The sequence below is a fragment of the Dipteris shenzhenensis genome, chromosome 29, assembly GCF_047967505.1.
Source record: "Dipteris shenzhenensis isolate YYH24624 ecotype China chromosome 29, Dip_SZ_1.0, whole genome shotgun sequence".
Classification (NCBI taxonomy): Eukaryota; Viridiplantae; Streptophyta; class Polypodiopsida; order Gleicheniales; family Dipteridaceae; genus Dipteris; species Dipteris shenzhenensis.
Window position 1 is genome coordinate 4,482,514 of NC_141624.1, and position 14,300 is coordinate 4,496,813.

The window sequence follows — 14,300 nt, forward strand, 5'->3', positions numbered from 1 at the left end:
CAACTCTTTGGGCACCTCCCCCTCTTCTCACTACATGGATGTTCCACTACCTTCTGTCCCCTTAGCAGCTTCTTGTTCCAAGCCCTTCCCATCATTCCCCTTCAAGTTTCCTTCCTTCGGCTCTTTTAAGGTGCCCTTGTCGTTGTTCCCCTCTGGGTTGTCCTAGTTCTATTTGTTGGATGTGCCTTCATTGCTCTTCCCCTTAGATGTCTTTTCTTATGTCTCTCCAACACCTTTGTCTTATTGCTCTTGCTCTTGTGCCTTCCCTTCGGCACTCTTGTCAATCTATTGCTCCTGATCTTCTTTGTTGCTTGACTCCTATTTCGATTGGCCATTGCCTTCCTGTCCCTATCCATATTCTTGCTCCTGCTTCTACTCCTCCATGTCCTCATTTTCTTGTTCACCCCCTTTCAGGTGCTCATCATTTTGGGCCCTTGATGGGCCTTCTCCACCTAGTGCTAGAAGCATATTTGGCCATGGTACCCACCCTATCATAAGATAGTGTTGTAGCATGCGAAGGTGCAGGCCATACCCAAAAGCATCTACATGCACATGGAAGATAACATCCCACCCTTAGTAGAAAACCACAATCAGCTTGGTAGTCCACTCAAACTTGGCATCTTTCTTTGTCAACTCATACAATAGAGCTACAATCTTGGAAATATCATTGATAAAGCATCGCTATAAGCTAATAAACCCCACAAAAGAATGCAATTGAGTTAGATTTTGAGGCTCAGGTATTTGTTGTATAGCTCAAATCTTGCTTGGCTCGATTTGTGTACCATCTTGAGAAATGACATGACCGAGCAGTATCCCAACTTAGACACACAATACACTTTTAGCCAGGTTTAGTGTAATAGCCGTTTGTCTACATTTCAAAAAGACATTTTCAAAGTAATCAAGATGATGCATGTTTGAAGTGTAAACACAAAAATCTTCTAAGTAAATGGCAATGAATCTAGTGAGAGAGTCTTGAAAAGTTTCTACCATAAACTTCCGGGATGTTGATGGGGCATTTCTCAATCCAAAGGGCATTACTTGAGTTGCATAAGCACCCCATTCTGTGATAAAGGTAGTCTTACACTAATCTTCTAGAGCCACAGTGATTTTATTATAGCCACTGTAGCCATCCATAAATGAGTACATCTCATGTCCTACACCTTGGACCAAGATTACATAGTGAAGGGTATTGGAAACAGATAAGGAACTATCTGGATGTCTAACTTTTGATAGTCCACATAGACTCAGAGTTTGACATTTTTCTTAGGCACAGCCACATTAGGAAATAGCCAATCACTTCTATCAATGGCATAGATAAACCTAGCATGCAAGAGTTGATCTAACTGGGATTTTACCTGTTTGGTACAGTTAGGATTCATTTTGTACCTTTGCTGTCAAATTGGCTTTACATCTGGTGTTGAAGGTATCTTATGTTCACACAACTCGGAGGCACTCCATGTAGGTCAGTGTAGCTCCAGGCAAGCACATCCTTATACTTGACAAATAAATCTCTTATAACCCCTAGTTGCTCGAAAGAAAGATTGGCACCACTTACCACTTCCATAGCAGGGTTATCTTGTGTTCTGAGATTTAGTTCTTGTGTTGGCTCTGATACTAACTACTCAGTACCAAGTCCTGTAATGGTCACTGGCATCTCAACTATCTCTCATTCCCCTTCAACATCTTAAGTGAAGCTATTTAAAAAGAGATATTTTTTTCCCTAAAGAAAGGTAAATTCTATTAATGCTTGAAAGAAAACCATACAACCAGTTCCAAAAGGAGCTATCGAGACGATGAAAACAAAAGAGGTTGCCAAGCCACAAGAAACAACATCCATTTTTAGATCTCATCACGTGTTGCCTATAGAGATTCCAAAACATGATCTAGCAACCACGGTGGTGTTATATATACCCAGCGAATGCCTCTCGTGGAGGACAGAGTGTAGAAGATGATTTTGTCAGCCAAATTTGGCAAAAGCGCTCTTGCCTCTTGATTGTCGGTGGTGAGCCTAGAGTGCCGCACTCCCAAATGGCATGCAGGGTGAAGATGATATTGTGCCAAATGGCTACTAGGCTAGCCGTCCGATAAATTGCATCACCTAGTTGCAACAAGCCACCTAGATGTTCCAGGCAGTAATGTTGGAAATGGTCTCCCAAACACCATCCTCCGGGAGAGGTGGTGGGTGTGGACGGCAGGATTGAACTGCATGGTCAATCTGGAAAACACGTTGCCCATGTATTCTATAACCCAGCATGACAGGGTCGATCACAAATGCATGGCCTCCCTCTCTGAGCCAAGCCACCATCCCCCACATGAAATCTTTGCTCATCCTCTGCATGCTAGCAAAAATCTTGAAGGCCACAAGCCATATCCATGGTGTGATGGGGCAATCCCATAGACAGTGTCGGATCATCTCTAGAACTCCATCCATACAACCAATGCATCTGCCATCTATCCTCATCTACTCTACTAACCATGGGCCAATGGGTAAGCCCCCATGCACCAATAGTGAGAAGAAATAAGAAATCTTTCACAGGCGCAAACTGGTCCAAATGTAGGGTCAAAAGTAGCCTATGAGCTCTCGCGAGACATCTTGCTCTAGCCAATGACGTTCCCTCATGGGGGACCATGCGACTGCTGCCTCAAGCTTTAAATGGCACCCAATACTAGTAGTGTAGGAGAAGAAGGAGACCTCCTCCACCTGGTCCAAGTGCCCAATGCGGGCAGGCCACAACCACTCCCTTGGGTCCCACTAAAGGTCACATAAAGGTCTACCCTCCCAAATCCATAAGCACCATACTATTCCCTCTGAGGTCAATAAGACTATGGAGGGGTTGATGTACCATGCCCTACCCATAAGGCCCACAACTCTGACCCTCTACCACTCCAAGTCCTCTAAATCCACCTCTATCTCCTCCTCCATCTCAGACTCAGCTTCAGACTCAGCTTGTAGAGATCCTCTCGGTCCCACTCAATAAAAGCAAGATTGGGGGAATCCAAGAGTCTCCCAAGAGAAGCGTATCCAGAATGGTATCCTATCTGTGGGAACTGTCCTGACCAACAATGGGGGTCCAAGGGCTCCGTAATCCCTCCCACTAAAAGTCTGGGATTGCCTCCTCAATCTCTTGTATCTTGGTGCCTGCTCCTCGGAGATAAGAGAGAGCCTGTCTACTACGATCGTTTGTCTCTTTAGGAAGTTGTCTCCAGGTCCCAAAGTATCTGGCCAGTCCATTGTCCCACTATGCCCATCCGATATGAGTCCGCTCTACAAGCGCCCCTTTGAGTCCCCGACCTTCAAGTGCCAAATGAGCAGCTACCTCTCAAACTCCTCTCTCCAAGACGGCCTAGCCTAGATGAGTCCTACTACCAATCTCTGCCACACTATATAGAGACTCTGTATCAGTGGTGGCGAACCCTTCCTTGAACGGTGCCTTGGAGAATATCCACCTAGGACTGTTGCCACTAGCCCCCTATATGAGGTGTATTCCTAAGAAGCCCTTGCTAGAGTAGGAGCTTCTAAGGTTTTGCCTCCAAGGTGATCACACTACCAACTTGCCTAAGAGGGCTCTACTTTGCATCTTAGGAACAATAATGCCAATTTCACCCTGTGCTTGGGCAAAATCACTGTTTGCCAGGCCATCGTAGCTCTGGTGTTGCACATCCAATCCCGACCAGAGGAAGTTCTAAACCAATCAGCATAGCTATCCCATGCAACCTTGCTGAAAGAACCAACAAGAGGTGATGTACCATAATGTGGCAAGGAGTACCTAGTTCACCACTAGAGCTTGACCTATGAGAGAGAGTTTCACGGAGCTCCAATACAAGGGCTTCTGCCAAACACTCTCCAAATTTGGGCTAAACTACTGCTCTACCAAAATGTCGATACCCACCAAGGAGTACCTAGTTCACCACTAGAGCTTGACCTATGAGAGAGAGTTTCACGGAGCTCCAATACAAGGGCTTCTGCCAAACACTCTCCAAATTTGGGCTAAACTACTGCTCTACCAAAATGTCGATACCCACATGACAGACTAGGTATCTAGCCATCATATCTCCTTTCGAGATCCACTGAAAGCCAAAATCAGTGCCCCAACCTTGAGCTACATGGCACTCCTCTGTGCCTGTGAAGAAGCCAATAGATTTGGTCCAATTTATGCAAGCTCTGGAATCCTTGCAATGATAAATGGACAAGCAACTCTGATCCGCTCTAGACTAAATGTAGAACCATCAATATAGAGCACTGTATCATCTGCAAACTCCAAATCTAGGAGCTCCTCCTCCTGTTGTATGGGCAACCTCATCCTCATAAGGCCAAGTGCCTAAGAGCATAGAAAATAGCCCAAGGCATCCACCACAAAAAGGAAAAGATAAGGAGCCAAAGGACATCCCTATCTCACTGAATGGGAGAGCGGAAAGACGTCGTGTGTATGGCCTCCGATGAACACCTGTCTAGAGATGCCTACATATAAAGTTGAGACCCCTTTGATCCACCTCTTTGAAAAGCTAAGTCTCAGCATAGTCCCCCCCAGGAAGGACCTCTCAATTATGTCATAAGCCTTCTCAAAATCAAGGAGAAGTATAGCAAGAGATAGTGTCTCCTCCCTAGCCTAATCCACTACCTCCCAGAAAGTGAAGATATTGTCTAGGATGCTGTGCTCTTGGTGGACAACACCTTAGCCACCAAGATCTCGTAAGCTAAGTGTAGAAGGGTGATTGCTCTCTACTATCGAATATTGCTCTATCTCCCCCTTTCAGAATCAGACATATCTAACCTTTGCTTAGGGAATGCGGAAGAACTGTTGAGTCAAAGATCTCCTAACAGGGTAACTGAAGTGGGGTGGAGGTGTGCTCCCAAAAACAACAAATAAATTCAGGGTCAAACCATCTTCATTTGGGCACTTCTGGGCTGGAAGAGCCTATAGGGCCTCCCACAACTCCTCATCCATGAAAGGCTCCTCCAGGCATCTACTAAGGCTCTATGAAACAACTATGGGGACTTGATACCAAACTGTCTCTCTTGCTATAATAGTGGTAGCCGAGGCCTCCTCTGACTAAAAAAGCTGCCTATTGAAGGCTGTAGCCATCTCGAGGATCTCTTGTGGGTTTGAGTGCATATGTCCTTGGGAATCCCTAAGATGCTATAGCTAGATTTCTATTGACTATGGTTCTATGGTCTGGAAGAATTGGCGGGTCATCTTGTCCCCTCTAGGACCCATTTGGCCCTAGAGGAGTGGTAAGAAAACTCTGCTCTCTGTGGACCTCCAAGTCCTATAACTCCAAGCGTGCATACTCCAGGTGGTCCCAAAGCCACGGGGACCTAGGGTCCTACTCCCTGAGTCTCTTAATAGATGCAAGATCTTGTCAGTGCAAAGCCTGCTCCTGCTCTTACTCCTAAAGGGCAACTCACTACCTCAGTGTGCCTCGCTCCGTAGCTCCTGACTGCTCTATTGTATCTGCTTAGCTACCCATGTTGCCCAACCCTCTATGGGACTATCTGACTCTAGATCTCTACCAACACCTGCTAGATGTCCTCCTATAAGAGAGCATCTGGTATGTGGACCCTGTTTTTGGGGGAGTTTCTGACGGGGCTACTCCATATGAAGAATTGTTGGTGAGTGGTTTGACATCGTAGTACTTGTTACAATGCTGGTGGACTTGCCACAGAGTAAAGCCTAGTCACCAATATAGAATCTGTCCAGACGCTCTAGCAATCCATCATGTTGTCTCTAGTCGAAGGAAAAGCATAGACTATCTGATAAACTCTAGCTCATGTGAAGGATCCCTACCATTAACCACAAAAATGAATTGCTCCCAAGTACTCCTTTCCCCTGCCAGCATCTCTACAAAAGAGACTTCTCCTTGCTTATCCTCCATGAACTCATGGTTATTGAAATCTCCCCCAACAATCCATGAGTCCATCTCTAGGAGGCAATCTATCAGCCGCCACCAGAAAGCCGGGCGGTGTTGCCTGCAAGCAGATGCATACACAATCAGGATACAAATCCAGGCCTCTCCTACCTGAAGGCCCATCCAAACTATGCGACCTCGGATGAGCTCACCCTGTGCAAAAATATTCCGAGCGAGCAACGATGACTGAGATACTGAAATGAAAACCCCACCTCTCCTACCAACTACTAGGGATGAGATCTTGGAGCCTCTCCCAAGGAGGAGGCACTGATGGCATGCCACATCTACTGCTACTACTGAGAACATATGCTCTTGAATCAAGCAAAAATCAATTGACCTACCTACCAGATCTCATTACAATTCCTTGCATAAAATCAAGTATTGTGTGGCTGGCTACGCACACGGTCATGAAGCTCGTGCACATTCCAACTCACTAAATGCATGGAGATAGGACGGTAGTGCATGAGGATGGTAGTGAACATTGGTTGCCTATGCATGGGAGCCTACTCTAGGAAGCTAGGTTTATAAGTGACTTTGCTGGCAATTTAGAGGGTGAATAATTGATATTTGTGTGCTGACGAACCAGCATCGCCACACTGGCTAAATCCCCACTCTCCGAGTCTAATAATTCATGAAAGAAAAATCTATGGTAAAGAGGTCGGTGCATTGCTAGAGCATCCAATAATGAAGCTATGAAAAAACTGACTTTGTATGTAGGTGGATCACAGCTACAGCGATGTCTGATCCCAGCTTTACTTGGGAAAAGCCAAGCTAAAAATATGTAGAGCCACCATGGGCCAACCAAAGATCCATACCCTAAGATCCCATCCACTCCATCCATGATCTGGTATACCTGATGCTTCATCATCACATCAAAAAGCTATGGGGTGTACTTCTCCTTTTGTGTGGAGGTGAAATGGAGATCCGAATTGGATGGATGCAGGAACCCACCGCACTGATGCCCCCTTTTTGGGACTCCTAGATCAAAATGGTCAGCTCTAAGGGCATAAGGTACATATCTAAGATCTCCAAATAATTCCAGGGACCCAGTCACCAGAACTCACTCGGCAACGACTGATCTGCACTCAAGATCTGAGGGCTTAGTCTTAGACCCCCTCTCCTCGGATCTATGAGAAGAAGCTTAATCTTGAGAGGACTGAAGCTTGGGAGAGGTTGGCATAGAAGCTGGTACCTTCCCCTTACCCTCGAAGAAGAGCCCATCACTGGGCCTAGCAGGGTGCCCGAGGAGGAGGCCTAGGTGAGGCTTCTGCTATCTATAGGGAGGGAGAGGGGACAGGTGAGGGAGGGCGAGTGATGAGGGTAATGACCAAAGGAAGGGTTGGGATTGGGAAGGCACTAAAGGGGGTGGTGGAGAGGGGGCAGGTGGCTCCTAGGGGGGTGGGGAATGCAAGGGTTAGCTACACATAGTAGGAGGCATAGAAGGTCCCTGTGGTGGTGGTACATGTGGTCCTCATAATGCCCTCTACAATCTATGAGGGGGGCTCGGGGGGCTAGGGGAGCTAGTGCTTTGGGGATCTCTGATACCCGCTCTTGATGTTGTTGTGGGTCCTGTGATGGGTGAGTAGTCACTCCTCCAGAGGGGCCCGAATAATGTCCTGAAGTCGAAGGCACTCTCTTTGGGTCACGTGATACTCCTATCAGTGGGTCACAATCATGATCTCTCTATGCTTGAGCTGGCCCATTTGCTCATCTTCTTTTTCTCTACCTTGGTCCATATTCCTTCTGAGGGCTCCACTCAAGGAGTTTGGGACTCCATTTGTTGTCACTAAAATCGCTATTGTGCCTGCCTAGGTGGAATCTGAGTCCAACCCTCACTCGTGTCACTATGCTACCATTGTGTCTCTTGTGGGGAGGGATACACCTTGCTAAGTCCTCTCGTATAATCTCTAACTAGGTGTTCCTTTTGCCTACACCTCAAAAATTGCCTTGGTAGACCACAGACCTCCATATGCTGGCGAAGCATATCTTCCTCTAAGGTCTCCAAAGGAATCACTTCTGAAAGTGTGTCCGGGCTCTCTACTACAACCTCAGTTAAGGGATGTCATCCATCACCTCTGAGGGGTACTCTAAAACTGTGCCAAAGGCTTGCCCTATGAAAGGGAGGATGGACCTATATTCCTTTAGAAGCCCCAAGAAGTGGAGCATCACAAGGAAATGAGGGACATGGTGAGTCGTGGTACCAAGGGATGAGATACACCAAGTGAGGGCCCAGGAGAATAGGGCTTCTCTCCGTGAGAGCCAGATCAGTATTCGAGGAGCCAAGATGTAGGAGGAAAACTCTGCGTCCATAGATAGTGACCTCCTAAATGTGGTCATCATCTAGTGCTAGAATCCAATCCTTGATCTGACTCCTCAAAGGAGTGAGGCCAGCGATCCTGCCTCTATCACTGCCCTGTCCTGAAGAAGATTCCATGCACTGCTATACTTGTTGCTTATCCGATAGTGAAAGAAGCACTTTGATAGCTATGGGGACCAAGGGTGCTATCATGGAGCCCCTCTGGCTAGACCAAAAGTCGCCACCAAAGAATCATATCACTAGGATGAGCAATAAACTACACCTCCTACACCAAAGATGGCAACTAGGAAGAAGAGGGTGAAAGGAGGGTGGCAGGAAGCGCCCTTGAGAAAAGGAAGACGGAGAGATAAAGTTCATGAATAAAAGCCCTCCAAGAGTGCCACAATCACATCAGTGCCCAAAAAGGGCCTCTAATTGATCCTTTGGAGAGGAGAAACTTGAAGGTGATTCAATTGAGGGGAACGGGAGCCCAACCAAGGTGTTTGTACAAGCGAGCTCACAATCGAGGATGGAAGAGGAGTATTCAAGGAGTTGATGATCCTCTTGGTCTCTTCCTTCAAAAACTGAGCTGAGCTTGAAGGGACTAGAAAGGTAAAAGAAAGTATTAGCTAGTTGGATGCTTCTTGCCAGTCCTGAAGCAGAAGGATTGGACAAGATACACAAAGAAGAGATGCGATTAGTACAATTGCGGGGTGATCAAAGGGTGGTGAGCATGGCACTATTGCAACTGTTGCACACGAATGGCTAGCTAGAGCAGTGCGCTGAGCTGACTATTGTGGAGCAATGGTCATTGAGTGTCTATAGCCCATGAGCTACATCAAGCAAAAAAGGTGTCGGCGGGTACTAGGGCACAGCCGGCCATGAGCTATGGCACCAAATAGGCGCATGTCCTTTTGCTTACAATGGTGAGCCACAAACAAGGGTGCTAGATGGGATGTGGTGGGGGGGAACGGGTGCAGTTTGTAGGGAGAGGCTAGTTTGAAGCACTCCCAAAAAAACAAGGTGAATGATAATAAATCATTCATAAGGCCTGCCTAAGATCCAAATAGCGAAAGAGGATGGAGATGATGAATTGAAATTGGGGAGAGAGAGAGAGAGAGAGAGAGAGAGAGAGAGAGAGAGAGAGAGAGAGAGAGAGGCTAAAAATGTGGAGGATTTCTGGAGGGAAAAAAGCAAGTGGATTTTTTGAAAATACAAAAGCAGATTTTTGCTTCTTGTTGAATCGCCTTCACTTAGACCTACCTATGACAAGCCAAAAATGCAAGTGGGGCAGAGAGAGGCTAAAAATGTGGAGGATTTTTTGAGGAAAAAATAGCAATTGGATCAATAGAAAATCAAGATTTTTTGAAAATAAAAAAAGCAGATTTTCACTTCTTGTTGAATCGCCCTCACTTAGACGTACCTATGGTAGGCCAAAAAGAGAGAGAGATTTTTTCTTAGCAGTCTGCTTAGCTTTCAACTTTTGTTTGATATCTACAGCCACTTGGAAAATAGCAATTTCACCCATAGGTAGGATTTGTAACTCCATCAAGATTCAACATCTTGAGGAAATGGATATGTGACATCCAAATTCTTTGGTTGACAACAACTACTTGGAACCTTCCAAGGTTTCATATAGGTATACACATTTGAGAATTCTTGAACCAGAGTTTGGGCTTCCTCTAAGCTCTTCCTTTAAGCTCTTCTTCTTACGTATGGGCTTGGGTATTCACTAGCTCTTTTTGGAGTTGATGGTCTGCTTTTTGCATTGACTTCCTTTGATTCTTAAAGGTTGATTAGGCCTTTGTATATTAATTCATCCCATAACTCTTTTAAATATGAAGAGCTTATATAATGGATATGTCTTCATCTAGCCCACTCTAATTGATTACATTTTCTTTTCCCTTACCCACATGTATAGCCTTCTTCTCGAAAGATATGAATATGTTCATCCTTTCTCATGTAAACACTTGACAGGGTTAGGATTAAATAGGATTTTGGTCAATATGTACAATATTTTCTCATCCAAAGGTTAAATATGGCTACATAAATTTAAGCAAGGAATCTAAAGCAAGGTTGAATAAATATTGCTTAACTAGTGTTTCTCTTTCAAGAAGTAATTAATTGTGAGGAATAAAAATACAAATGTAAAAGAATGCTTCATGAATGTCCCTAAGGAAACCAACAAATTTCAAGTTGACTTTTGGGAGGCTCATATATGGATGTTATGTATTGCATTGTGGAGTTTACAAAAGACTAGTTCTTCCCTTAGATTATGTCTGCACATGTTTCTCAATCCTATGAGTGTTCAAGTTGGTTATGAGAAAAGTTAAGTAAAAAACTAAAAGTAAGTATTTCGTTGTTCACATGCCTTGGTTGGTAAAGAAATAGATTGACTATACCCATGGAAAAACTTATGGGCAATCACATGAAGTTTGTTGCACACATGCAAGATGGTCCAAGAAGTTCCCTTGGAGCAACAATTGACAAACTTGGCAGGGGTCTCAAGTCAAGTTCTGCATGCTTGGATTCAACACGGCCCTGGTATCTTCTTTGCTCCCATGAATAGTAGTGGGGGTTCAAACTTGAGGTGGTGCCAAATACATAAGGTGGGTGCAAAGTTTTCTCCACGAGATGCCTTGTGGGTGTAAAAATAAAGCAAAAGATACCATTGTTGGGGAGTGGGAGAGAAAAGATGCATCATGGCAAGAGGGATTAATAACACAAATGAGCCAAAGAGTGTTTGTTCTATTGATTGAGAGGGAAGCCTCTCTTTTATAGAATGAGAGAGAGGGTGGCCTAGATCATAGGCACCTCTCCTACATCAAAGGAGATAAATCCTATATCATAGGGACTCCTACATCATAGGCACCTCCTTAAGTGGGGGCCTTGCATGACATCATAACCACGTGTCATGGTCCATAGAACTAAGTGTGATTTTCTACACACACAAACAATATGACTGCTACTAGAGCAAGCCCTTGATCACACACATCCCAACATACCCCCCCTCAAGGGTTTGCCTCATGCTATGCCAAGGATACATCTAGTCACATAGTTTCACATGCCATCTCATGGTTGCCAAGGATAAATCTATGGCTAGGATCTCATGCTAGCAAAGGTGCCCAAGGGTCAAGGTTTACAAAATGGGATAAACCCCCCAAATGGTTATGTCCAAGGATTAATCTTAAGCCTTTGTGTGGACCTAGTCTTTCATGTGTGCAAGAGGTAGCATGGAGGCAAAGACATATCACATGGGCTACATCATATGGTGACCAGAGGTGATTTACAAAGACTATAAGGACTATAACACATAACCATAACATTTTTTTTTGGAGTACTACTCCAAGCAAAGAACCTCAAAATTGAGTACATGACCAAGTGATGACAAAAGTTCAAAGATATTGTTTTGCCACAATAAGTGCATGCACTGATCCTATAGCAATCATTTTTAAGATGATTGGTCTTTCCACAATGCTTGCATGCTTTGTATTTGCCTTTTGATGAGAACTTCACTCTAAGTGCTTGAGTTTGATCTTCTAGCTCCCTTAACTTATTCTTTCTCTCTTCTTCTTGTAGAGCACTAATGATGCTCTCTAGTGTTGGTTGAGGAAGATTCTTCAAAGTAGTCACAACATAGTCAAAATCTTGAGGCATAATATTTGTTAAGGCATAAACACATGGGTTTAGCATTACATGGGGAGTGCCAAGAGACCCATGTGTGTGGGGATACCAAGGGGTGCATGGTGTGGGCAATGAAGGGGCATTATCCTCTATATATATATTCATGCATGCAGTGGTTAAATAGATCAGTTACATTCTTCCTTCTTCCTTGTATCTTCTTGATCTCTATTTTGAGAGTCTTTTGAGCATAGTTATGATTTCCAAATCCCCTTCATGATTCATATTTCCATAGCTTTGGATCCATAGAGAAACGCGATGAAGTCATCCGCATTGAAGATGATCAACATGAGGATACCCACCAAGCTCACATGGATGATCGTGAAGATATGGCGGCTTGTGTATAATGAAAGATCATCCAAAGGAGGATGGCTGCAATGGAGAGAACCATAGTGTGTTTGTAGAAATTAGTATAATCACACGTGTGGGTACAAAGCTCCAGGGGCCGACCACAAAGAAAGGTAGCAAGATGCTAGATTGGCCAGTATAGGAGCGAGGGCGATGACAGGTTCGAGATTTGGTGGCGGAGGAGCCACCCTTGATGAAGTAAGATGAGCCCAAAAAGGCGCCTGAAGGATCACGCAAGGTGCAGTTTGCGGAGCCGCTTGTTCAACCGAAGCCAAAGATTACACAAGGGAACTTCAAACTTCATTTATCGGGAAACGGTTTGAAGGTTGTCGAAGCAGCTCCACTGTTGGTAGCTAATCAAGCCAAGAAGTGGGCAACTTCTCCACAAAGGGAGCCAGGAATATAATTCATTCTGGAAGCACCGATCTAGAGTTCGCTAGGTAGATTTCTCAACTTGGTACCTAGATTCCACTGTCAATTATTGCACTCCCTCCACAAGGAGTCAGAGCCGAAAGAGGTGGATTTGTGCCAAGCTAATTCTTCTCCACGGTACTAGTAGTGCCTCTCACAGATATGAGAATTTTGATGATTAAAGCAAAAGCACAAGGTCGGACGTTCAAAGAAGTTTTGATGGACGAAGGTTTGGGCATCAACATCGTCACCCCATTAAGACATCCCAGGAAATGGGATGGATGTCATGGGAACAGGCACCATTCCTACTTTGCATGGTGGATTAGCACCGGGTTAGACCATTAAATATGGAAGCCCTGACATTGGAGTATAGTGTACTCTTGGGCAGGCCCTGGCTGTGACAGCAAGCGAAGGTCAAGCAGAACTAGGAGCATAATGTCATCTCCATGGGAAGAGGCAAGAAGAAGGTGCGGGTCACAATGGGAGTGGTAGCATCCTTGGCAGATGTGGTACGACTAGTGTTGGCAGAGACTGTGAATATGGCGGATGGTCTGGAGGATGATGAGGAGGAAGCATTCCTCAAAGCTAACCTAGAGTTGGTCCCAATATTCACAGTTGATGTGGAAGGCATTATGCAATAGTAGTTCACGTCAATTGTATCTTCTTGTACGAGTAGAGAGAGGAGGACTATGTGAGCCTTTGAAGGAGGAGTTGCTCTTCATTTGGGAGTCAAATCCTCCATTGGATCGATGATAAGAATTCTTATGCTAAGCAACATAGGGGCTGCTATTGTAGAGGTCATGAGTTCTGTGGTGTTGGTTGCAGCATTGGTCCAAAAAGAGAGAGGCCACTTGAAGCATGAGCTCCAATCTCTCGTTTGGCATTAAGAATTGGCAATGTTGTGGGCAACCTATTCGGTGGTTTGGTTCTGTCAAGACTACAGTCCATGATGTTCACCATTTTCATGACTCTTGTTGTTTGCCACCCAACTAGTGACTTGGACTCTACTGAGAGAGGAATATTTTGGGTTTAAGATCCTAAGGCAGACGAAGAGAAAGGCTAAGGCAGGAGTGAGCAATTGAGATCCAGAGGCAACAAGCGAAGAAGCAGTGATGAATTTGATAGGGATGCCTAAAATTCTAAATCTGTTGGCATGGTTTGTTGCATTGTATGCGATGATTTTAACATTGGTTGCTCTTCTTCCAAATGTCGAAGAACATCAATCCAACCTTTCTAGGATATAAGAAGGTGATTGGCCAAATGGTGCTCGTAGCAGCAAGCTTGCTTTACGGATCACTTCCTCAAGAAATCATCACCGCATACAGTTCTTGCATATGTGCAAATCCTCCTGTCCCTCTACATGCTCTTCGACATCATCCTTGTAAGCTAATTAAATATCAAAGCAGGAATCCCCGATTAAATCTTTGTCCTCGGAGCTTTAGCCTTTGTTAAAGCCATCACCTTTTTTAATTTAAATTTGACACCACATAATTTTTTTTTGAATTTAAATCTATGCTTAGATTTTTTTCTATACAAATTATTTTCAATAAAAATTAAAAAATCCCAAAGACAATCTTTACTTATTTTATTAATGAAAAAACTTTCTCAAAATAAGAATTTATTTAAACATTAAAATATTAAACCAAAACAATATAAA